Source organism: Euprymna scolopes, chromosome 20 (genome assembly GCF_053919585.1).
Source record: "Euprymna scolopes isolate OS-2025 chromosome 20, ASM5391958v1, whole genome shotgun sequence".
NCBI classification, from domain to species: Eukaryota; Metazoa; Mollusca; class Cephalopoda; order Sepiida; family Sepiolidae; genus Euprymna; species Euprymna scolopes.
Window position 1 is genome coordinate 14,240,844 of NC_136501.1, and position 26,257 is coordinate 14,267,100.

Below are 26,257 nucleotides of genomic sequence, written 5' to 3' on the forward strand. Positions count from 1 at the left end.
AAAACGCATATTTGCTCTACAACAGTATTGAGCACTTTCTTCAGTTTTTATTAATTACCATTTCCACTAAACTATATATATATATATATATATATATTTATTTGCAGGGAGGTGTTGCCCCATTTAAGCATACCACAGCTGGTATTCCTAAATGGTCACCCATCTGGAACTGGCCAAACTCAATGTTACTTAACTTCGGTAATCTATCACATCCGATGCACTATATAATTATTATAGACATTATGGTATCTGCACACTAAATGCCAGTTGTCCATTTAATTTTCAAGAGATTCGAGTTCAATCTCCTGTGTCAGCGGTAACACATATGATGACACATGTTTGGTAAGCTAAAAACCAAGGGCAGTTATTATGTAATTTCTTTCAATATTTTAACATTTTGGTTTTAATTTTCTTTTTAATAATTTAAATAAACTTATTTACAGGTTGCAACAATAAAATTTTCGCCCTAGAAAACATGGCATGATTCCATTTCCGTTTGATGAAAACCGGTTTTCTTTTTTTGTTGCAGACCATCTACTAGTTGGCCAGTTGTGTACAAGTCCCAAGAGCGATAGGAGCCTTCTATCATGTCTGGAAGTGACATAATGCTCAATGAGCGAGATTAGAGATGGACCACTGTACAACGTATGCTGTATGACAACAGGACCCTTACCAGCATCCTCAAAATGTATCGCTGGATTGCCACGTATAATAGGAACGTACCCAGTGTGATGAAAAAAAGTTTCTGGTCATGGGTATGGTCTTTGGGGTGGTTTCAAATGAGGGCCACGTCATGCCCTTCACATCTTTGAAGTTGGCTTGAAAGTCAATACCAAAGTGTACCTGGATATGCTGAAGAGTGAAGTGATCCCCTGGTGCAATCACGTGGCCGTTGGCAGACCCTGCGTTTGGCAGCAGGACTCGGCACCAACCCACAAGTTCAAAGAGACCCAGGCTTGGCTTCAGAAGGAGTGCTACGACTTTGTACCCTTTTTTCACTTTTGCCCCAACCTGAACCCATTGGACTACTTCGTTTGGTCATACGTCGAGAACATCACCAACATGACCTCTCACAATACCAAAGTTAGCCTGATCGCCGCCGTCCACTGAGGATTCGCCATGCTCCTGCCAGAGCTTTTGGAAAAGGCATGTTCCCAGTTCCGGACCCATATCGAGGTGGTGATCGAGGCTGAAGGCGGCCACATTGAATAGATCTCAGCTCTACTACATAATCAATAATTGATTTTTCAATAAAAGTTTTAAAATAAAACTGCAGTGTTGTTTTCTTTAGGCCAACAATTTTATCGTTCCATCCTGCATTTCTACCAAAAAATTGTCAAGTCATTAACACTACCCCTTCAAGAAGAATTTAAATAGTTACTATCAAATAGTTTATACCTGCTCTTTAAGCAGTTTTGGTACAGTACCTGGGTATGACAATTCCCATCTTTACCTAGTTTCGACTACTTTATACGAAGAATAAGTCATTTCCAGAAAAACTTCTAGAGTAAATGTAGTATTTTGATAATTAATCTCTATTAATCCCTAGGTGTACATCTAACGGATATCATAATACTTAGTTCGCTGCACCTTATCATACGAAAGATTCATACAAAACTAAATCGTCTCAATAGTTTCTGAGAAAAAGTGGAATGGAAAGAAGTAGGAGAATTCTTATAAAGAAAAGTATTTGCAAAGTTTTTTAGAAAAAAAATGTTTCTTAGAAGTTTTGTATGAGAGAGTAAGTAACTATGATGAATGAATTTATGTATTTATTATGAAAAACATTCGAAATTGTTTTGTATGCAAAAATAATTCATTTTAAACTAATACTGAACACTCTTTATGTCTAATTTTTCCGCAGGTTTTTTCTGTGTTTATATGACAGTGAAGCGTGCTAGCTATTAAGTTTAACATATTTATCTCCCTTTCCATGGCGAGAATATGTGACATAAAGAATTGAAGAGTCAGTGGCGCTGAGGAGGAGCTCTCTAGCCTGCAAAATATGCCTGGGTAATTCCGTCAGTATTCCCCAGTAAAGGTGCCTCATGCAATTAGCAATAAACTAGCCACTTCTCAAAGGAAAAAGGCAAGACCTGGGAGAGTGAACTGCCTAGCACTGCAGAAGGCCAACAACATACCACAAACAGGAAAAATGGTTACTTTTTTTCTTTTTACATGGAGGTCACCACTTATCAAGGCCCGGAAGCCACTCGGGGATAAGGGTTATTGCATGTACAGTAATCAATGGGATAGTATCGTAATCGTTAGTATTGGAGATTTGATAAAGAGTCTTACTTAAGGGGGCGATTCATCAGGAATTTGTTTATGTTGGACTTGAAGACATCCAAGTTGTAGTCAGGTGGGAAACAGGCAAACTGAAGAGAGTTCCACAGGCATGCACTTCTAAGAAAGAAGCTTTGTTCATGGAATCTACATTTTGATTTAGGCACAGATAAATATTTCAGAAATATCATAGACTCTGCTGGTTTAGGATAGTTACAGCAACTCTGCCACTGTTGTGGTTGAGCATCATTCATGATGATTTTTTTATCATTCGTTTCCCAGATATTTTTCTGCTAAGGATTCTTTCTAGAAGGATATCAGATTCTTGTCATGAGGGACCACATGAAGGTTGCCAACATCTCTAAGTGAAAGCTTTTCTAGATTCAAACTTTCCCTGATATCTTTTTAGTTAGAATTATCTCTAGAAAGACATTAGGTACTTACAGAAACGACCACATAAAGGTTGCAAACATCCCTAAGTGGAAGGACCTGGATTCGAACTTGGCACACCCAGGTTGTCAGTTTGTGCTATTAACCACTTAGCCACCATCACCTCCCTGTTTCTGTTGCTGTCACCTCCTCACGGTTGCAAGATAATGCCATAAAAAAAATGTTCTAGCTATAGAAACTTTATTCACCTTCGTAGTATAGTTACAAAACGGCGCTGGATTTTATGACAGCCACGGTTGGATATAAACAATAATAAAATCAGAGATATATTAAAGAGTTATAATAAATAGGAGATAATTATTACTGTACTAAACATAGTACTTAATGAAGAGTTATAGCAAAGGGTAGATAATTATGACAGCATTTAATGTCACAATGCTACAACTAAGGAACTCTTCAAAGATAGAGGCAAGGAAACAGAACGATACGACATCTGATTGGACAGATTTGGTTAATGACTATACATAGGAAGCTTTAGAATTATAATTATGCCGATATTATTATAGAGTGTAATGCCAGTAGTTATAAAAGCTATCGTCTCGGTCATTGCCACAATGAGATATTCTAATTAACTTCGGGAAGATGATTGTACGCTTTACAGAAAGATCATGGATTGATATAACATATTATATGACCATAAATCAGTAGGGAACACATAAAGATTGGTGTGTTTCTCTTTTGTGTCTTAGGATAACCTAGCAGGACGCCAGGCATTGCCCAGTCATAAAATACACTTAAATATGATACAGGGTAGAATGATAAAATTGTCACCCTAAAGAAAACAACACTGCATCTTTATTTTAAAACTTTTATTTAAAAAATCAATTCAGATCACTTGATTATGTAGTAGAGCTGATCTCTATTCAATGTAGCCACCTTCAGACTCAATTACCACCTTGATATGGGTCCGGAACTGGGAGCATGCCTGTTCCACAAGAATCGGTAGGAGCTTAGCAAATACTCCGCAAATGACGGCGATTAGGCTGGCTTTGGTGTTGTGGGACGTCACGTTGGTTATGTTCTCGACATATGACCAAACGATGTAGTCCAGTGGGGTCAGGTTGGGGAAGGAGGGAGGTCAGTAAGCGAAGGGTACAAAGTCATAGAACTCCTTCTGAAGCCAAGACTCTTTGGACATGAGCTGGTGCCGAGTCCTGCTGCCACACCCAGGGTCTTCCAGCGGTCACCTGATTGCACCAGGGGATCACCACACTCTTCAGCACATCCAGGTATACTTTGGTGTTGACTTTCAAGCCAACTTCGAAGATGTGAGGTGGCATGACGTGGCCCTCACTTAAAACCACACCAAAGACCATAACCGTGGCCAGAAACTTTGTTTTCATCGCTCTGGGCACGTTCCTATTGCACCAAAGTCTATAACCGTGGGTTGTCTGATGTTTGAGCTGTGCCCTCAAGCGTTGAACCATCCGGATTTTCATTTTGAGGGTGCTAGCAATGGTCACGTTGTTCTAAATATGAAAAATATATAAATGCTTATATATGCTTTTATTTTATTTTCTATTTCGTGATTTTTTGGCGCTTCTTGCGACCTTATTCAATATAATGAGAGATGTGTGTGTGTGTGTGTGTGTGTGTGTGTGTGTGTGTGTGTGTGTGTGTGTGTGTGTGTGTCGTGGTTGCTAATTTCAGAGAAATAGAGTAGAACCAATGGGGTGAGAAGATGCTTTACATATCTCTGACCCCCCCTTGACTTCTCACACAAGGGACAGCACAGACTTAAGAGAACCATCAAGTTTTGTTCAATTCTGAGGTGGGATGGTAGACTAGGGAGAAAAAAGGGTTCATTGATTAATCAAGATTTGACAATTCTATTTTATCAGATATCGTTTATTGTTAAATTTTATTTAACTGGGAACAACATAGTTGTTAAATCTGTTGTTTTTTTGTAACTCCTGAATCGAAAAATGACAGATTGATCTGCACGGTTTATTATATTGAATCATACACCCGTTTGATAATAATGGATTGATCTGCACTTTTTATTTCATTGAGTCATACATCCCTTTGATAATTGTTAAGATGTTTTTGATCGATAATGAGGGTATGACTACAAAAGTTTGGACGATCTTATTTATAACAACGGGTTAGGACAATCAACCAATGAGAAGCTTCCGACCTCATAAAAATATCGAATTTTGGATTCAAGTCAGTTAACCTCCGTATTGAAACGACTGAACCACTGCTAATCCGGATTACATGAATCATAAACCCTCTTGATAATAATGGATTGATCTGAACTTTTTATTCTATTGAATCATACACCCCTTTGATAATAATGGATTGATCTCAACGTTTTATTCTATTGAATTCTACACCCCTTTGATAATAATGGATTGATCTATACTTTTTATTCTATTGAATCATACACCCCTTTGATAATAATGGATTGATCTGTACTGTTTATTTCATTGAATGTCTAGTGAAAGAGTAATGATATGATCTAACATTTGGTTCAACAGCGAAATCTGTCTCCATTATTTGTTGATAATCAGAGATGTTTTGTGAAGGACAAAAAAGGTCAAGTTTTAATTACTTGTTAAATGACGAGATGCAAAAAAGAATTGTAATACAATATTCTCTTGTGGAAAAAAAGGTGTTTGTAAAAAAAAGCAAAAAGCAAAAAAAGAAATGGAAATAAAAATGAGACTCTTTTCTAAACTGGTGCCAAAAGGCCAAGTGTTGTTTCTCTTTACTTTTTTTTTCGTTTTTTTTTATGTTACAACAAATTCCAAAGATCCTTTTTCGGATAGAAAGATTACTTTACCTTCTTTCCCCTCAATCTTTTCTGCCTTTCTGACAAGACACACAAAAGTGAGACAAAAATATAAACATAAAAAAAAGATTTCTTTTCTCTTGTTTTCTTTTAATTTATCATAAAATATCAGCCAATCAGATTCCCTTAATCTGGAAAACGATGTATTTCTTTGTCTCTTTTACAGAAGAGTGCAATTTCTTATCTTGTTAATGGCCAATCCTTGTAATAGTTTGTTCGATAATTTTAGTATTTTATTTTCTAAATTTTACTCATCTCTTTACTATTTTTTTAAATAATAATTCAATTTAATTAAATGCTTGCAAATGATTAAATAATCATAATGAACCAAAAGTAAACATTATTATAACCAAAATAATTATTATAATAAACCAATAATAAACACTATTATAACCTTATAACTAAAATAATATTATAACAAATAAAAATAAACATTATCATGATATGACGTTTCTGAATTTCTGAAGGACATGTGGTGCAGTGGTTAGAGTACTTGGAAAAATCAGTTGTAAAATTGATATTCTCCTGAAGGTTGAGGGTTCAATCCTCAGTGTGGGCGACCGAAATATACATTTGCGAATTACTTAGAACCTCTATCCAGTCATGGCAGACAGAACAAGAGCACGCTACCCCCGTGAAGTAAATAAAGAGTTCTGCTGGAAATTCCGTCCAAATTGCCGAGTTCAACAGAAACATTCCCGAGTTCGACACGATACACCTGAAGAAGGTCGGAGGTTACATCGACCGAAACGTTGTGAAAATCACACTCAAGATGAAGATGAGAACAGTACTCCAATGAATTCAAATAATACGAATTATTATGATATTATAACTAAAATAATTATTATAATAAGCCAAAAATAAACATTATTATAACATTATTATTATAAAATACCAAAATAATTATAATACTTATTTTAGTTATAATATTATAATAATGTTTATTTTTGGTTTATTGTAATAATTATTATAATGTTATAATAACGTTTATTATTGGTTTATTATAAACCAATAATAAACACTATTATAGCATTATAACTAAAATAATTATTATAATAAACCAACAATGAATATTATTATAATATTATAACCAAAATAATTATTATAATAAACCAAAAATGAATATTATTATAATATTATAACCAAAATAATTATTATAGTACAGCAAAACTAAAAATTATTATAACCTTATAACAAAATAATTATTATAATAAACCAAAATTAAACATTATTATGATATTATAACCAAAATAATTATTATAATAAACCAATAATAAACATTATTATAACATTATAATAAAATAATTATTATAATAAACCAACAGTAAATATTATAACAAGTGGACGTCTGACTAATGCTCTCCCTCCTCGGTCTTTCCATTCTTCTTGCAACCTACATAACTATTTTGTGTGCCATCAGAATGTGCGTGTGTGTGTGTGTGTGTGTGTGTTTTGTCTTTTGGTGGGTGCAGTTTATGAAATTTTTTGCAGTTTCAGTTACATTGGTTTCATGTGGTTCCTTTTATGTCTTAGTTTTATTTCTCTTGCAACTTCTATTTTGGCATTTGTAGTTTATGTAAGTTGGTTTCTGCATTCGAAGATTTTCTTTAAGATTTCAGTTGTTTTTATTATCGTTTTCTGTATAGCCTCAGTCTTCCCCTTTGATTCCAATTAAAAAAATTTTTTTTTAATGATTTTCAAAACTGTTCGCAGTACCCCTACAATTATTTATATTATATCAACTTACTCCTTTTCAATTCTTTGGCAATTTCGGTGTATTTTCTTTGTTTTTCTGTCTCTTTGATCTTCAACCTGTGATATGCTGGGACGGCAAAATCTACAATTTGCAAACTTTTTTCATTCTTGCTGACTATGATGACATAGGACTTAGGAGCATTAAGAACAATTTTGCAAAACCTGAAAAAAAAAACAAAAAAAAAACGGGAGAAATTATAACCAAAGAGAGGATCGACACCATCCTTTTGGTAAAACAAACATATTGAAGCAATTATTATTATTTCTAGTTAGTTGTTCTACACAAGTCCTGGAGGTGATTGGTTCGCAGTAGACAGTTCTCGAGTTGGAATCCACAGAGCAAAAGATCCTTTCCGTGTTGACACGAAGAAAACATATGCGAAGTTACTACAGGAAAGGCTTAATTTTTATGGAGCAATTCTGGTTTCTGATTGGTTGGTAGCAGAATGTGAATTAATTTGATTCGTCAGTTCCTAGCAGTATCGTTTATAAATAGAATCTCCTGACTGTGCGAGATCATACTCCATTATAGTGCTACTATGATGGGATGTGTCTCCTAGCGGCTTCGGCTGCAGGGAGACAGGGTAGTAGTACACATCAAGGATCCGTTCTTGACACTCAGCCCGACAGGTGAGGGTCCGGGAACCGGCCCAGCACCTGTTGGACTGGGATACACCACCTGAGTCTCACCCAGGAGGTCCACCCTCCCAAGCCTTGCCACCCAGCTTTCAGGTGGAGCAAGTTTATTGCTTATCGCCTGGGGAATGCCGACGGGATTACTCAGGCAATTTTTGTAACTGCAAGAGTGAAGCTTGCTTTTGATCCCCACTTTCTTGGCCTGGTGCCAAATATTGGTGATGTGAGCACCAATTAAATAACTACCCCATTATAAAGCAAAAATATTTCAACATTATTATTATTATTATTATTATTATTATTATTATTATTATTATTAGCAACACCTGTGGAAATTCCACAGCGTCATCTTTCATATGTAATATGTGAACGTTCAGCGTGAATGGAGACCCGCGATATTATTGTAGCTCTTTTGTTAAAACTGTAAAATTATCTAAGTAATCTGTTTAATGTAGTATCAGAATATATTTGGTTTTTACAGTTTATCTCCAATATCCTTATAGGAGTCTATAACATATTTCCATTGCATGGACGTCCAAGATGAACGGATATCATTATAGCATGTTTAGACAGAACAGATACTACTCTTGGATCATATCCAGAAGACCAAGAAGGTATATTTCAGTTTCACATATGACCTAAAAACGACATCTCGTAATTTGTTTTTTAAGTTTATTTTTTTTTTACATTTCGTCTCCGCTGATTGGGCGATCCTATTAATTAAAAGAGAATTAAAAAATCGAAACCGAACCCTAAACTCATGAACAATTCTTGGTAAAATTATTTTTTTTGAATAGATGACTTGAGTGCCACCAGCTATAATCTATATATATAACTTGAGTTCTTTCAGCTATAATCGAAACCCAAACCAAAACTTATGAAGAATTCTTGATAAAATTATTTATTACAAGAAATGGAAAGTCATAACAATTAAATGACAGTCACTCGGAAGAAAAAAGATGTAAGTGTGACACACAAAATAACACACACGCTATCGTATTAATATATAGATGATGATGATAATAATAATTATTATTATAATGGTTAATAATAATATTAATATATAAATAATAACAATAATAATAATTATTATTATTATTATTATTATTATTATTATCATTATTTTTATTATTATAATTATTATCATCATTATTATTATAATTATTATTATTATTATTATTATAACTATTATTATTATAATGGTTAATAATATTAATATATAAATAATAATAATAATAATAATAACAATAATAATAATAATTATTATTATTATTATTTATATATTAATTTATATATATTATCATTTTTTTCTCAATATTTTCGTTACTCCTCATTATTCATTATTATAATTCAAGTTTTATTTGTCATTCTATCTGTATATTTAAGAGTTACTTTCTGGCTTGAACGCTGACGATGGTCTCTCTCTATTTCTTACTCTCTCTCTCTCTCTCTCTCTTTCTCTCTCGCTCTGTCTGTCTGTCTGTCTGTCTGTCTCTCTCTCTCTCTCTCTCTCTCTCTCTCTCTCTCTCTCTCTCTCTGCATGTCTCGCCTAAACCTTCTTCTTTTCCACACTCCATATTCTAACATACTGCAATTGATGATTCAAAATACTTGAGACTGGTCATATATTGTCTTTAAGAACTCATTATACCATGTCAAGCTAGGAAAAAAAATTGATACAGAAGGCTGGAGAGATAATGCATAAGTTCAGTGACAGCCCAGTTACAAAAATGAGAGTGGGGATGCTGCAGCTACAAGGGTCCGGTAAAGGCTGGGGTGGAATGACTGTGTAACTGAGACATTCAACAAGATCTGGGGAAACGGAGGAGAAACAAAAGGTTTTTATTTTCTCTTGACAGCTTTGTCTTGTCTCATTTCTGATGATTGCTTTGTTTAAGGCCCTTGCAATCATAAATTTTATAAACTTTCAGCCCTTTAACCATTTTCTAGCCTTAGAGAAAAGATCGTAAAGAAAAATCGCAAAGGAAAAAAAAAAAAAATTGTACTAATTATGGCCTTAGCATTAGAAATGAAAAATCAGCAATATCATTTAAATAAACAAATCAGAGACAACTTTATATGACTTGTCTCCTATCAGTGATGTCTACTGAGAGCGAGTCCTATCACACAATTACTGTAGATCATCTTCATCTAACAGACATAACTTTTACAATAAGGTTTGCATAAGTTATTGCTCTTGCTGTTATAATCTGTATTCATGGTGGGATCCTTCTACCGCTCCAGAAGATATCTCACTACTGATGCAATATTAAAGCCAAGAATATATCTCACTACTGATGCAATATAAAAGCCAAGAATATATCTCACTACTGATGCAATATAAAAGCCAAGAATATATCTCACTACTGATACAATATAAAAGCCAAGAATATATCTCACTACTGATACAATATAAAAGCTAAGTACGTCCAAGGATGGAATACTGCTGCCACATCTGGGCAGGAGCTGCTAAAAACAGTCTATCCTGCCTTGACAGAGTGCAAGGTAGACTTTGTAGCTTAGTGGGGGATGCACTTTTCTCTGCCCTGCGGCCTCTCTCCCACAGAAGAGACGTTGCAAGCCTATCCTTGTTTTATCGTTATTTCCATGGCAGGTGCTCGTCTGAACTCCAATCTCTGGTCCCCCCTCGCCAATCTTTCACGAAAAACACCCGTCTAGCTGAATCCACTGTGAAAAATTTCCCCCACTCTTTATCTGTGCCTAAATCAAAACGTGGATTCCCTGAACAAAGCTTCTTTCTTAGAACTGCACGCCTGTGGAACTCTGTTCCATCTGCCTGCTTCCCACCTGACTACAACTTGTATGTCTTCAAGTCCAATGTTAAAAAATTCCTAATGAACCGCCCCCTTAAGTAAACACTTCATCAAATCTCCACACTAACGTAATGTACTTGCAATAACACTTATCCCTGAGTGGCTTCCGAGCCTTGATAAGTGGCGACCACTGTGTAAAAAAAAAAAATGTATATAAAACACAATATGTCTGTCTGCCTGTCTCCATTTTTTCAAAGTGCATCTACTCCAAGACGCAAAGTCGTAGAGCGGTACGAGGTGGGTCAAATATTTGTATTTTTTATAGACTGTTGTTTTATGTATAGCCGGTAAAAATAGCTGCAAAGGGGTCAAAAAAGAAAAATATTTGAACCTGGCAGGTGTAAGTAGATTTAAAGTGCTCTTGTACGTTTACTAAAATACACATTTTGTGTTAAGGTCGTTTTTTTTTTTAAATTTTAAAAAAAATTATTTCTCATCTGTCTGACGACTAAGGCTGAAGTGCTAAAAGTTTTTGTTTTGATTGTGGTTGATGGCATCAAAGACATATATGTTTTTATGCTTTTGAAATCATTACTATATATTGGGTACAATATAATTATCAATACAGAATTGGCTCTATAATAATAAATACAAAATCTGCATGAATTAAAATATCATATTTAAGCGTATTTTATGATGATAGATATCGTATATTCATATCTATATATCTATAAAAGTGAGAATGCATGTGTAAGAAAATTTCACAACGAATTTTTTATCTACAGACTGGAAATTTGGTATATAGGGTATTCAGACACGTGGAAAACATTTCAATCGGTTTTTCATTCTGAAAAATAGGCTACTAAGGAGTCAAAATTGAAAAAATTGTACTTGGCGGGGGTCATCGGATTTTTATCTTTGTCAATTGTTTCACGAGGTTTGCAAACGCTGTTTAAAGAACGTGACAAGCTGGTCTAACGGTTATCGTACTTGACTCACTGTTTTTAGGTTTTGGTTTCGATCTCAGCTCGAGTATTTTTTTCTTAACTTACAAAAAGTGAACAGTTTAGAAAAAAACAATAGTCGCATGCATACGTCTCCGTTTTTTTTTCTGTTTTTTTTTTTACTTCATTTTTTTTTAAAGGAATTTAACGTTACGTTTAATACCGGGCAACGCCGGGTACAATAGTTCTTGACCATTAGCGGGCCCCCCTTTATTGGATTTGGAACCGGCGGTATCTATGTTTTTCTGACCTTTTGTAAAGTTTTTAATATATATTTATTTTTACAAAAACATTTAAGTATCGCTACACATTCATGAGTATGTTTCAGTAAACTAGTTATAATTAAAGACATCATCGGTTGACTGAAACATACTGAGGAATGTATAGCGATGCCTAAATGTTTATGTAAAATAAATTAAAAGTATATCTTGCTCTACATTGGTATTGGACACTCTTGTATGAACCTTGTTAAATTCATTGGATATTTTACATCTGAATTATATTAACCTGGAATTATATATACCGAAATGAAAAACAATGGAATAAAGAAATAATCCTTTCTTTGCTGTATTCCTTTGTTTAGAACGATAAATAAATTTTGATTTGTATGATTTAATTCGTCCTATATATTGATGCTCTATCTTGTATATTGAGCACTTTTTACGCTTAGATTTAACTATGACTATATATATATATATATATATATATATATATATATATATATATATATAGGAGATGGTAATTAATAAAAACTGAAGAAAGTGCTCAATACTGTTGAGAGCAAATATGCGTTTTATTTTTTATTACCGTATCTTTCTGTTAAGTTACATTATTGTTTCGGCTACACGGCTGTTTTTTTGCCGTCTGTAGCGTTCTCAGACTTTTACAGTCTTCTTTCTCCAAATTTACAACATGGCAGAAAGAAGAAAAAGAAAAAAAGAAAAAAGAACACACTGAAGATTAAGTCTACTTTCGAAATACATTTGTGATAAATTTCAAACAAGTAAAATATTTGTTTATTTTCTTAATATTACGGTGTGATTTGGCTTTCAAGCGCACTAGATGCCTATTTTATTTTATTCAAAGAAATATTTGTTTATTTAAAAAAATACAAATTCGCACGTGAACGTCCTTTCTAACCTCACTAAAGTCACATGACTATATATATATATATATATATATATATATATATATATATATATATATATATATATATATATATATATATGTCATCCACATACAGTACTGTTTCACTGTTTAAGAGCTCATCAGTGCGGCTAGACAGGCAACTACCTCAAGCCAGGATCGAAACCCGACCGCCCAAATGAGAAAGCTTCTCACCATTGCGCTATACGGCTGATGCTGTGTGGGTAATGAATTAACAATGTTTTGACATAGTCCAAATGACTCCGCTCGATTTGTTTACACAAAGAGCGTCGCTTAATATACTAATGGCAGTTTTTATATCACTTCCCAATATGCTCAACCCAAGATAGAGAGCATTATATATATATATATATATATATATATATATATATATATATATATATATATATATATATATATATATATACATATTCTCAACGATATCACGTTATGAGGAACAGACACTTATATAGTGACTCATTTTTCAAATATTGGTCTTTTTTACTAACAACTTGCATAAAATTGTTTCAGCCCCAATGTTGGCGGCGTATAGTTATATAATATGTCATTCATTATCGTTTCGCACAACTTGGTAATCTCATCAGCACAAAGCAAAAAATAATTATTTAAAAGTGTCACATCATACGGACAGGATAATCTTATTAACATGGGCAGTATTCATTTTTTATATGCAACATATCAGTTTTTATAGACAACTTATAAGTAATGTGTAATATATATATATATATATATATATATATATATATATATATATATATATATATATATATTACACATTACTTATATGTTGTCTATGAAAACTTATCGTGATATATCCAGATAGTCGTGCGAGATGGGTCAGCGGTAAGGGTTTTAGGCTCATTACCCTGGGGTCGGTCCCGATTTCGAATCTCACTAGATTCAGCCACTCTGATGAGTCGTAGACGAAGAAACACGTGTTAGTGGATAATTATATTTTAGCAATAATATATATATACCGCTCCCCATGTGGGGGTACCAAGTTGGTTAAAGGGAAAATTATTCCCAACTCGCATTTAGGTAAAAATGCACTTTCGTAAATAATTGAATTCATTCAAAACATATCGCTAAAACCAAAACAAACAACATATATATTATTATTATTATTATTATTATTATTATTATTATTATTATTATTATTATTTCGCAGTAAGCAAGATAACAATATATTATAATATTGTTATCTTGATTATTACGAAATTATAATATATATGCGCGATTATTAATACTGATAATCGTTGAGATTAATTAACTGGTTCAAACATATCGCTAAAACCAAAACAAACAACATATATATATATATATATATATATATATATATATATATATATATATATATATATATATATATATATATAGTGGGTAGAAAAAGTATTTGGTACATTGTTTTTTTGTCGTATTTCTCAATAATTATCAAGTTAATTTGAATAAAATTTACATTTAATCATTGAACAGAATTATCAATCTAAAAATAAAACTAAGTTGACAAATATTTATTAACGAAAAATCTCATAACTCAAAAGGATTTAACACACATTTCATTCTTTATCAGTTATTTCATCTTGCTACAATATTTCAACCAATCAGAAATTTCATTATTAAGCAGTCATTTAATCTTGCTACAATATTTCAACCAATCAGAAATTTCATTATTAAGCAGTCATTTAATCTTGCTACAAAAGTCCAACCAATTAGAAGACACTCCAGAGTTCTGATTCCTTACAGATCAGACGCTGTGCAGGTTGCCTCTTTCATTACTGTGTTAAAATGGTTAAAACAAAGGAATTGACTAATGATATGCGCCAGGAACTAATAGTAACACATACAGATGGAGTAGGATACGGGAAAATAACTTCAGAACTAAATTTGGTGGAGAGTACAGTGTTGGGACTGTCGTGAGAATATAGAAAACAACGGATGGTGATACTTAAAATCTTCTAAGCGGTAGTAGGCCACGTAAATTAAATGATATTACTGCTCAGTACATTGCTCGTAATGTGAGGAAAGAACCATTTCTGACTCGTTCAGAAATTCAGAAGGATTTGCAGAAGCAAGTATTAAAGGAGGCAAGGGCACAATCATGAGATCATTGAATCGTACAAGCTTGTATTCTAGATCACTAAGAAAGACGCCATTGTTGAGTCTTAGTCATGCGAAAGATCGTTTGAATTTCTGGTGATTCCTTAATTCGCACATTACCTCGTTAAAACAAATGAATTGACTAATGACATGTGCCAAAATATCATAGCAAGACATAAAGATGAAAGGGGGTGCAGGAAAATAGCTTCAGAACTAAATTTGGTTGTGAGTAAAGTGAGGGGTGAGAAAATAGAAAACAGGAAGTGGTTGGAAAACAGGTAAATTAAATGATGTTATTGCTCGTTACATTGCTTGTAACGTAAAAAAAGATTTTTTTTTTTTACTCGTTCAGAAATTCAGAATGATTTGCAGAAAACAGGTATTGAAGTAAACAAGGACACCATCAAGAGATTATTGAATCATACAAGTCTGTATTCTAAATCACCAAGAAAGACTCCATAGACATGTGAATAATCGTTTGAAATTTGAAATTCAATGGGAATTGAGCTTTTTGGAAGAAACATGCGTATTCGTGTATGGAGAAAAACGGGTATAAAATTTAAACCATCAAATAGCATTCCCAGTGTAAAATTTAAAGGTGGAAGTATGATAATTTGGGGCTGCTTTTTTGTAAATTGATTTTGGGGGAATAGAAATCATAGACGGAAAATGAATGCTGCAAAATACACAAAGATTTTGGCAACACATCGGTTCTGCAGATTTACGATTGGGCTGTGATTTTATCTTCCAGCAAAACAATGATCTCAAATACAAGGCTAAAATAACTATGAAATCGTTTAAGGATAATGGGATTAATGTTCTACAGTTGCCTAGCCATTCACCCGACCTAAATCTGATTGAAAATCTGTAGAAAACTTAAAGTTAATGAGCATGCAAGAGATGCCAAGAATATTAAGAAATTGAAGAAAGTTTGTGAAGAAAAATGGCTGAAACTACCAGAAGTTCTCGTAAGAAACTATTAGGCAGTTATATAAAGTGTTTGGAGGTTGTAAAACAGAGCAGATGATATGGATATAAATATTAGTAAATGTGTTAAATACTTTTGCATATGAGTAATTTGATTTTTCGTTAATGAATATTTGTCAACTTAGTATATCTTCATTACCGTTTTATTTTTAGATAGACAATTCTGTTCAAAGATTGAGTGTAAATTTCATTCAAATTAACTTGATATTTTTTTGAGAAATACGAAAAACCCCAAGGTGCCAACTACTTTCGTTACCTACTATATATATATATATATATATATATATATATATATATATATATATATATATATATATATATATATATATATATATATATATATATATGTAGTAAGTTATAAAATATATTTGGCGATTAAGCTACACTGAATATTCCGCGTTTCATCTACTCTAGGATGAGTCCTAGAGTGGATGAAACGCGGAATATTCAGTGTAGCTTAATCGCCATACATATTTTATAACTTACTAACTTTACCTACGTATTGAGCACTTTTAAAGTAAATACTTAAAGTTTACGCATAAATTTATACATTCGTATATTAATTTTATGTAAGTAAATGAAGTAGTTATATATATATATATATATATATATATATATATATATATATATATATATACTTCTTCAGTGGTGAAAAACCGGACAAGAGTGCTCAATGTGTAGCCAGACCAGTATATAGGAAATTTATTGCTGTGAGTCCAGAATGAATTTACATATTGTTTTCGCTAGGAAGATATTCTCTGAAGATGAGGAGAGATCCGACCAGCTTCGTCGGAATTCATAGATGGACAGCCCATCTATGAATTCTGACGAAGCTGGTCGGATCTCTCCTCATCTTCAGAGGATATCTTCCTAGCGGAAACAATATGTAAATTCATTCTGGACTCACAGCAATAAATTTCCTATATATATATATATATATATATATATATATATATATATATATATATATATATATATATATATATATAGAGAGAGAGAGAGAGAGAGAGAGAGAGAGAGGGGGGGGGGGATGAAAGAGAAATAAGGATTTAAATAAATGAAAAACGTATTGTACTTATTTAATGACTTTTTATTCATTAATGTTATTGGAAGATGAAAAAAGAAAAATTGATCCACAATTAAGAAATATTGAATTTTTATTTTTTGCAGCAATGAATAAGTTCTAAATAATCTTATGAAATTTGATATGACCCTCGTAGACCGCCTCGAAAAAAAAATGGTGTTCATTTTGATCAACTGACTTGGTCCAGGCTCAAAATGAATAAAAAATGGCGGGCTTGAAAATAAAACAGAGCAGAGACATTACATCTCCCTTGTCAGCTGTTATTAAGCGCCTTGTCACATTTCCAAAAACATTCTTGTCAAAAGCCGAAGCCGATTCTTACCTGAAGAAGAGAAAGATAAAATGATCGAATTCGAGAGTAGCCATTACATCTGGTCATTTATAGAAAGCTAATTTGTCCGGAGCTTACGGCGGCTGGCGAAACGAAGAGAAAAACGAGACTTAATTGAGTTACATATGCTTAGTATCAAACCGTCTCCAATAGTTTGGCTTTCTAATCTCATTTTCTAAAAGCAGCTATTTATGCTTGATTAAAAAGTGGAAAGAAGAAAGATTCTTTGGGGGAATCACTAGTGTGAGAGATCGCATGCTTCACCAGGGGCCGGTTTGACCAAGCACACATCACAACAACTTTCTCTAGTCTTTGAAATCAAATTTGTAACATTTGGAGACTATTTGCGGACAGAACCGTGTTCCTGAGCGAAGACAGTCTTCAAGACGCAATATCCCATAACGAAGTTAGGCTTTCCATAGTTTTCGATGCCAACTAAATTGTCACACCAACCACAATGGAACTGTCACTAATGTCTTCGGTCTTTTAGATTAATGAGCTGTGTGTTGTGGCGATTGTAATAAATGAAACGCACGTGTAATGGCATTTCGTACCGCTTGTTCATCTTCATTGTTCGGAGAGTTTCCTGAAAGATTTCCATGCCATTTTCTCTTCAGCGAAATTTCTTCCTTCTTTATTTCTTTTATTTCATTTCCTGCGTGAATTACGGATCATTCTCATTTGATTAGAGATTCAAGACAGATTATCAGCCCACTTAATCACTTATTCCATTGCTCAAAGTCCTACGACCCGTGTTTACTTAAATCGTGGCTTTTTTTATTAGGAACAAAGCGCAGTATCTGTTCTGGGTCATCATTACTATTACCGACATGATTTTTTTTTCTGAATTATTGAAGTTAGGATTTGTATTATAAAGTTTATAAAGTATTAGGTCAAATTCAGTTGTAGGTGACACTTCTCTGGAGATTGAAGGTTCAATGCTCAGTTTAGGAGATACTAAGAATACAATTGTGCATTATTTAAGATTTTTACCCAATCATGGCCGACGGAATGAGAGTATGCTACCCCGTGGATTAAATAAAAGATTCCGTTCAAAATTCCATGCAGATTCCCGAGTTTGACAATAGACACCTCAAAAAGATCATTGGCCAAAACGTTGTAAACATAACAGTCAAGATGTGAAGAAAAGTTTTAAGAATTTTTTTGTTATTAAATTAAAAAAATATGCTGTTTTACTCACTGATTTGTGATTTATTTGCGTTAAAAATCATTATATTTAATTGTAATTATATTTTAAAGTTCTCTAATTATTGGATGAAGTAATTTTTGTTTAGTAAGTTAGTAAATAAAAATGACTGCATTCTTCAGATCCGATATTTACGGAACTTTAAAAATTATAACTTCTATTAATTGTATTTTTTATGCAAATAAGTAGTTATGTCACGTTGTTGTTCTTTCTAACTGACTGCTACGTCAGCCGAGTCTCAATGCACAGCTGGCTCTCAATATACGACACCAGACACAGCTGGCTCTCAATACACGACACCCGACACAGCTGGCTCTCAGCGCATGCTATCAGACACAGCTGGCACTCAATACACGACACCTGACACAGCTTTCTCTCAATATGCGGCACCAGACACAGCTGGATATCAATACACGGCACCAGACACATCTGGTTTTTAATACACGACAGCGGACACAGCTAACTCCCAATTGATGATACCAGACACAACTGGCTCTCAATACACGACACCGGACACAGCTAGCTCTCAATACATGTCACCAGATACAGCCGGTTCTCAGTACATGGAACCAGACACAGCTGGCTCTCAATATACGACACCAGACACAACTGCCAGATTGATTGGCTCGCTTTTGAATGGAGTAAGAGGAAGTGACCCACGTACTTGTCGAGCGTAACTTCCCAATCTAATTTTATCTTTGCTTCTCCTCTCTTTCTTTCCGATCTTTATTCCTATATATGCCCCATGTCACGACTTAAATATTATATTGTAGGTAAATTAGTCAGAAACGGGTGCTCTAACTGTAACATAGTTTGGCTGCGCCATTAAATGACGACTCATGGGCTGAGTCAGCATTTTAAGCCGTGATGATGAACTTAACAATAATGATTACCCTGTTCTAATAATACATTTCATCTAGTGTGACAACGGTCAGCGAATGAGAAATCCTTCTAGACTGAGGACACTTTAATTTTTGTCTCAATCCTGAGTGCCCTTTTGTAGAATCTGGATTTTCCCCACTTTAAAAACTGACCTTATATCTTACTCTGCTCTCATGTAGTGGTAATTTCTTCAAAAACTAGCAAAAAAAATTAATTAAATAAAATAACCCCTCCTATGGGCCCCATTTAATCAAAATCCAGTTTGATGTAATCTATGTCTTTAACATTATTTATTTCCAAGTCAAACCTAAATCAATAGCTAACAAATAAAACTTTGTTTCTGACTAGCTAATTTGAATTTGTTAGTATTATACCAAGTTATTGGCAATAAAGTACTTTAGTAGGATTTATTTAAAACTATTTTACATTTTTTTACTATTTACCGAGAAATCAGAAACAAAACAGATGAGTAACTCATATTTTTAATCACGTAATAAAAAATATTTATATATATATATATATATATATATATATATATATATATATATATATATATATATATATATATATATATACTAGCTTACCCGGCCACGCGTTGCTATGGCTCAGTTTGTTAAAATGGAACACATTCCTCAAGAAAAATTGCATTTTGTTGGTTTATTTACTTTTATTATTTTTTGCAATTTTTTAATCAATAAAAGTTATTTTTTTCCCCTAAAAAAGATTAATTTTTTACCATAAATTTTTAGGTGAAAGTTTGTTTTTTTTTCAGGAAAACTTGCACTTTTTTTTAAAAAAGAAATTTAGCAGTAAAGTTTTCTCTTTGAAAACGGAATTTTTATTATAAAAAGAACAGATGAATGCTTTACATGAACACTGTAAATAGTTATGTGAATGTAGAGAAAAGTTTGATTCTTTTTTTCATGTACAAATTATTTTTTTAACAGATGTTCAGAAAATAAATAGAAATATACTTCCATCATTAATTATGCAGAAAATAAATAAAATGTTGATTTAGTGTTTCAACATCATGCTTATAAATTATGATAAGACTTTCTGAGTATGCGCTGTTTTACGGTTGTTGTAAAAATGGAACGGAAACTTAAATTTCGCTCCGTTTTAATCTTTCTTAATTTTTTAATTGTGCCCCCCCAAACGAATATAATCAAAACAGTAACATTCAACAATTGTACTTTATGTATATAAAACACAAAATATTAAAAAAAATTAAAAAAAAAGTTAATAACGAAAGGGAAATAATTCCATTTTTAAACGAAAAAGTCAGTTTGGTATATCTTTTTGTTATTTTTTACATAAGTCCAGCTTTCACATTGGAAATGTCGACATTTATAGGTTGTTTACAACGAATAAATACTCCAATCTAGTAGATGTATCAGCATTTTTGTAGGAATCTTTGACACCCCTATCACGAAACTGCGAATAAAATATAAAAATCTCGTAATTTCTCTTTTAAAAGTGGGTTGTTTATTTTCTTTATGGATTATACTTCCAAAATAAACTATTAAAGTTGTTTTAAAAGTAATAGAAATATTTTTTTTATTTTTTAAAAAACAGTAATGAATTTTACGAACTCAATATTTTTCAATTTTTAAAATTTAAAAATCTATCAAAATATTTCTATTTATTCTATTTTTACGATATTTTCAGGATCAATGTGAAATTTTATGCTCTTTCCAATAAACCGAATATAATATTTTAGACAAACTTTATTTTTAAATTCACGCCCCCCCCCATTTTCAAGTGCCTATTAAAAAGTAAATAATTAATTTACACACCAAAGTTTTATATATCACAAATTGAAGAGAAAAGGTCAATAAATAATATATTCAAATTTAAAACAAAAAAGTAGTGTTTTTTTAGAAATTTACCTGTAAAGTTCGAAGGGTTTTTTTAAACCACGTTGTTTGTTTTTTTCTTTTGTTTTTTTTTTTAATGAAACCTTGGCCCTTGCTCATTTAATTGAAAATAAATTAGGGCTGGAATTACATTTTTCGAGTAGTTATAAGCTTGGAAAGACAGGGGGTCGAATAATTCACGCCTCCCATTTTGAAATGTCTATTAAAAAGTAAATAATTAATTTACTCACCAAAGCGTTATATATCAGACATTGAAGAGAAAAGGTCAATAAATAATATATTCAAATTTAAAACAAAAAAAGTAGTGTTTTTAGAAATTTACCTGTAAAGTCCGAAGTTTAAAACCTTTTTAAAAAAAAAACACGTTGTTTTTTTAATGAAACCTTGGTCCTTGCTCCTTTAATTGAAAAAAAATTAGGGCTTGAGTTACATTTTTCGAGGAGTTATAAGCTTGGAAAAACGGGGTGGAATTATTCACTATTTTTCACGAAATTTCTTACACACCTACCAATCTACCCATGTTAGAACGGCTTTCGGAATAGACACCCCTAACCTTGCCAGCATACCCGAAAAGCTATAAAAGTTGACGTGTCGAATGTGAACGATGAGTTGGACGTAATGTAAAAATGTATCGAATTTAAAAGAGAAAGAAATTCAAATTTCCGTTCCATTTTTACAACAACCGTAAAGCAGAGCATTCTATGCAAATTTTACCTAACTTACTGTATTAATGCTATTTTTTAAGCAAAAAAAAAAAAAAATTTAGGTTTGGCTATAAATTCCTAAACTCATTTCACCCTAAATAATTTAGGTGACTGAAATAGGAATCTAATTGAATCTTTAATTTCCTGATAGTATGTGAGAAATTTATTTTTCTTCGAGTTATATCGAATTCATTAATACGATCTTTAGGGGCTTTTTTCGGAATGTTCCTGCAAAAATTATTTTTTATTGTTACAAATTACGATGCTTTATTTATATAAAAAAAGCAAAAATAAATTCTTGCGTTTTTTATTTACTACTGAAAACCATAACTTTAGTAAAGGTATTTTTTGTTTAAACAAAATAAAACATTTTCACTAAGAGTTAAGTTAAAATAATTAGTTCATTTTATTCTGCGATCATTATTTGATAAATACTGCAATTGTCATTAAAATTGGTTAATTTCCTGATTTTTGGTGAATTTTGAAGTAAAGGGAACGGTCAAAATGTTTATATACTTTGAGCGTCGGCATTCATTGTCTGTCCCTACCACTTTTCGATGAATATTTGATAGCAAAGCGACCACGTGTGGTTAATTTAAATCAAATTTCAATCACATGGTTACATTATCAATAATCATGTGATTAAACCTATTGAAAATTTACCGATATTGTAAACACATTATGTTTACATTCAGCCTGTGAGACCAAAATATCCTTTTCTGAGATTTAAAAAAAAACCCGCGAGATGAGGAGATAGAAATGTCCAGAAAATCGCTAGATTTTTAACTTTTATCATCTGAAATTTTCAATAATCACTAATTCACCCCCCCCCAAAAAAAAACCGCCATATTTTAACTTCCTACAATAAAAAAATTATGTTCCGTGTTTTCTCACTATATGTTTCTGGAATTATATTGAAGCGGTTAGCTCCCCAGAAGGCTTACATATTTTATCAGCTAGTTTTACCTGTTTTTTCAGAGAAGGTTTTTTTTTTGCAAGAAACAAACCTATAAACTCAAACTTTTTATAATAAAAGTTAAATTGAAATATAATAATTGAAATATACTGCAAATTAAACATTACAATAATGGTGCAACATATTTTGAAATTAGAAAAATAAAAAAACAAAAAAACTTTGTTTTAGCATGTTAAAAGTATTTAGGTTGGTAGATAATTAAATTCTACTGTATTGGTATAAGTTTTTTTTTTGCTGTTGTTTCTTGCTTTTTACAATTTCCGACTAAATACTTCTAAATTAAGCGGAATTGCTTAGATCGTATTTTAAACTAAACTTCAGAGGTTGGAATGCCCTCCCCACCTAAAATGTAATTGGAAAAATCGATCTTATAGCGAGATTTAAGAATGGTTAGCCGAAAAAAAGGTGACCAAAGGCAATAAATAAATGCTACTTTCTTTTACTTACATGAATGAGTTTATTTTATGTTTTAAAGTATTTTCAAGCGCTTTTCTTTATTTTTTAATCTAAAATTGCGGATGTGTGGGTGCGAAATATCTCCAGATTTTCTAGAATTCCCCGCTAGATTGCAAACGAAATCTCCAGATCTAGCAGAAAAACCGTTAAATTGGACACACTGGTCACGTGACAGGAAGCGGTAATAAATAATTGTCCCTAAGTAAAATAATGGCCTATCGGTACAAAGAAAACCATCTATTTATCATAGAAAAATTAAGTATAATGTTATAATTAAAAAGAAATATATAAAAACACACATGGATATAGTAAACATATTATACCAAAACGTGGAAGCCATCCGTCCAGTGGTTTTTTAGACAATTAATTCCGAACGAACCAAGAGTTATATATATATATATATATATATATATATATATATATATATATATATATATATATATATATATATATAGTAAAATTGATAATTAGTAAAAACCTGAAGAAAGTGCTCAATACTATTGCAGAGCAAATATGTGTTTTATTTTTTTATTACCGTTTTATCTGTTCAGTTACATATGTTTCGGATGCTGGACCATATTTACGATCCAGCAGTCTCGTCAGACCTTACAGAAATGGTTGTTATTATTTGAAAAAAAAGGGAGACGTAAGAGATAATAAGAGGGAGGGAGGTGGGTATCGACAATAGTTAAGTTTTGAAGGTTAAAATACATTAGATTGTAGTGTGTGTGTTGGGGGGTAGCAGATTCAGGTAGGCGTGGATGGAGATATATGGATATAGGGAGGAGGAGGGGGAGAGAGGAAGGTAAAAAGGGTGTAAGGGGAGGAGGGGGGAGGAATTTCAATTTTAGGTTTTAAGATTTGCCTGCTTTTGTTTTTTTAGGCCGGCACTGGGATATATGAAATAGATGAGAGAGAGAGAGAGAAAAGACTTGTGTACGTGTCATATGCGTTTGACAAGTAAGAGGTTCCATATCGCATGTTCGTAGTAGCCACGATAAGTCGATTCGTTCATTTGAGTTAACAATGAGTTGTTTTTAAGAGTTAATACATATGCCAACACACGCGCATATGCGCATACATACACACACATACATATGCACATATCCACACACAGATACATACGCACATACACATATACATATATATTGTACATGCAAACATACATGCATCTAAATGCTGGCATACACACACATACACACACACTCATATACATAAATACATACATATATATACATATATGTATATATATACACACACATACATATATACATATACGTGGAGACATAGATCTTTGATAAGATACTGATGTACATACACATACATGCATACACACACATGTACCCACACATACGCATACATAATTGTATAAATATACATATTCATAAAAATATAAATATACAAACATATACAAACATATACAAACATATATATATATATATATATATATATATATATATATATATATACATGTGTATATCTATACTAAGTAAATAAAGTAAAGTTAGGATAAATAAATAAATAATAATGCGAGGTTAGGTAGACGCATTGTAAGATATGTTCAAATATATGTTGTTGGTTTAATATATGGTGTCTGTATGGATTTCCTTTGCTCATTAGGTAGGGATTAAGTTATAGTGGCTAAAAAGGGGGGGATTTACAAGGCTCTAAATAGAAGTATGGATAAAGATAAAAATAGAAATAGAATAAATTAATAGATTACAAAAAAAAACACTTTTAAATTTTAAAGAAATTTTAAAAAATTAGAAATTAAGAAGTGAAAGTGATAGAGATAGTAGGAGGAAGGGGAGGAAAATGATGATTGTAAATTAAATGCGGTGAAGGTGTTGATGTGTTTAGGGATTAATTTTCATTTTCTTAAGTAGTTTTTTGTATATATATTGGTTAAATTTATATGTATTGGAGATATAAATGTAATTAGTAAGAGTTATTAGTAAGCTTGGGTATTCAGAATTAGGTTGTGTTATATTTATAGTTATATAGTTAGTAGGATGTCTAGGAGTTTAAACGTGGTTTGCTGATATAGGGGGCCTGAAGGTCTAAAGATTATGAGAGTGGTGGTTAAGTTCTAATGAGTCAGGGGTTCTTGTAGTTCCGTTAAGTTTATATATATAGGGGGGGCTCTTAACATGATGTTTTGGGCAGTGATTATATTTAACCTTATTTTCAGTGTTAATTGTATTGCGGATATGATGATTGCAACGTCTTGTCAGACGAGTGCCACTCCCTCAGACATTTAAAATCTATGAGCCCAAATGCCTGAGGGAGTATCTATACAAAGATGATGTTACAGAGTCTTAGCTTTGTACGACAGCTAAGTCTCTCTCTCGGTTCAAAATGTTGAGATCAAGCAACAAGCAAGAGCAAGATAGCCAGCAACAAATTAAACTACAGACCAGCTTAATGCGGGTACTGGTCTCCCGCTTTATGGTTTTTTTAAATCAGAGATTTGCTTCTCCTAGAAAGGTTGCCTTCACCACGGCTTACGGGAGCCCTCTCCACCCCAATACACATATACACACACGCAAATATACACGGTGCTAGTTGTCCGTTGACCCAGAAAAAGAGTTCATTCGCCCTTTGGAAGGTCTTGTTTTTAATCCTCCAGGGAGACTAGCCGCCCTCCTCACCAAACAAGTCTGGTGGGGGAACCAGTTTAGTCGCCGGTGACCCGACCATGAGGCAGGTAGTACTGGGTTACATGGTACCAGTAGCATATGACATGACTTGACCTGCGGATATAGGCACATATATACATACAAACATATA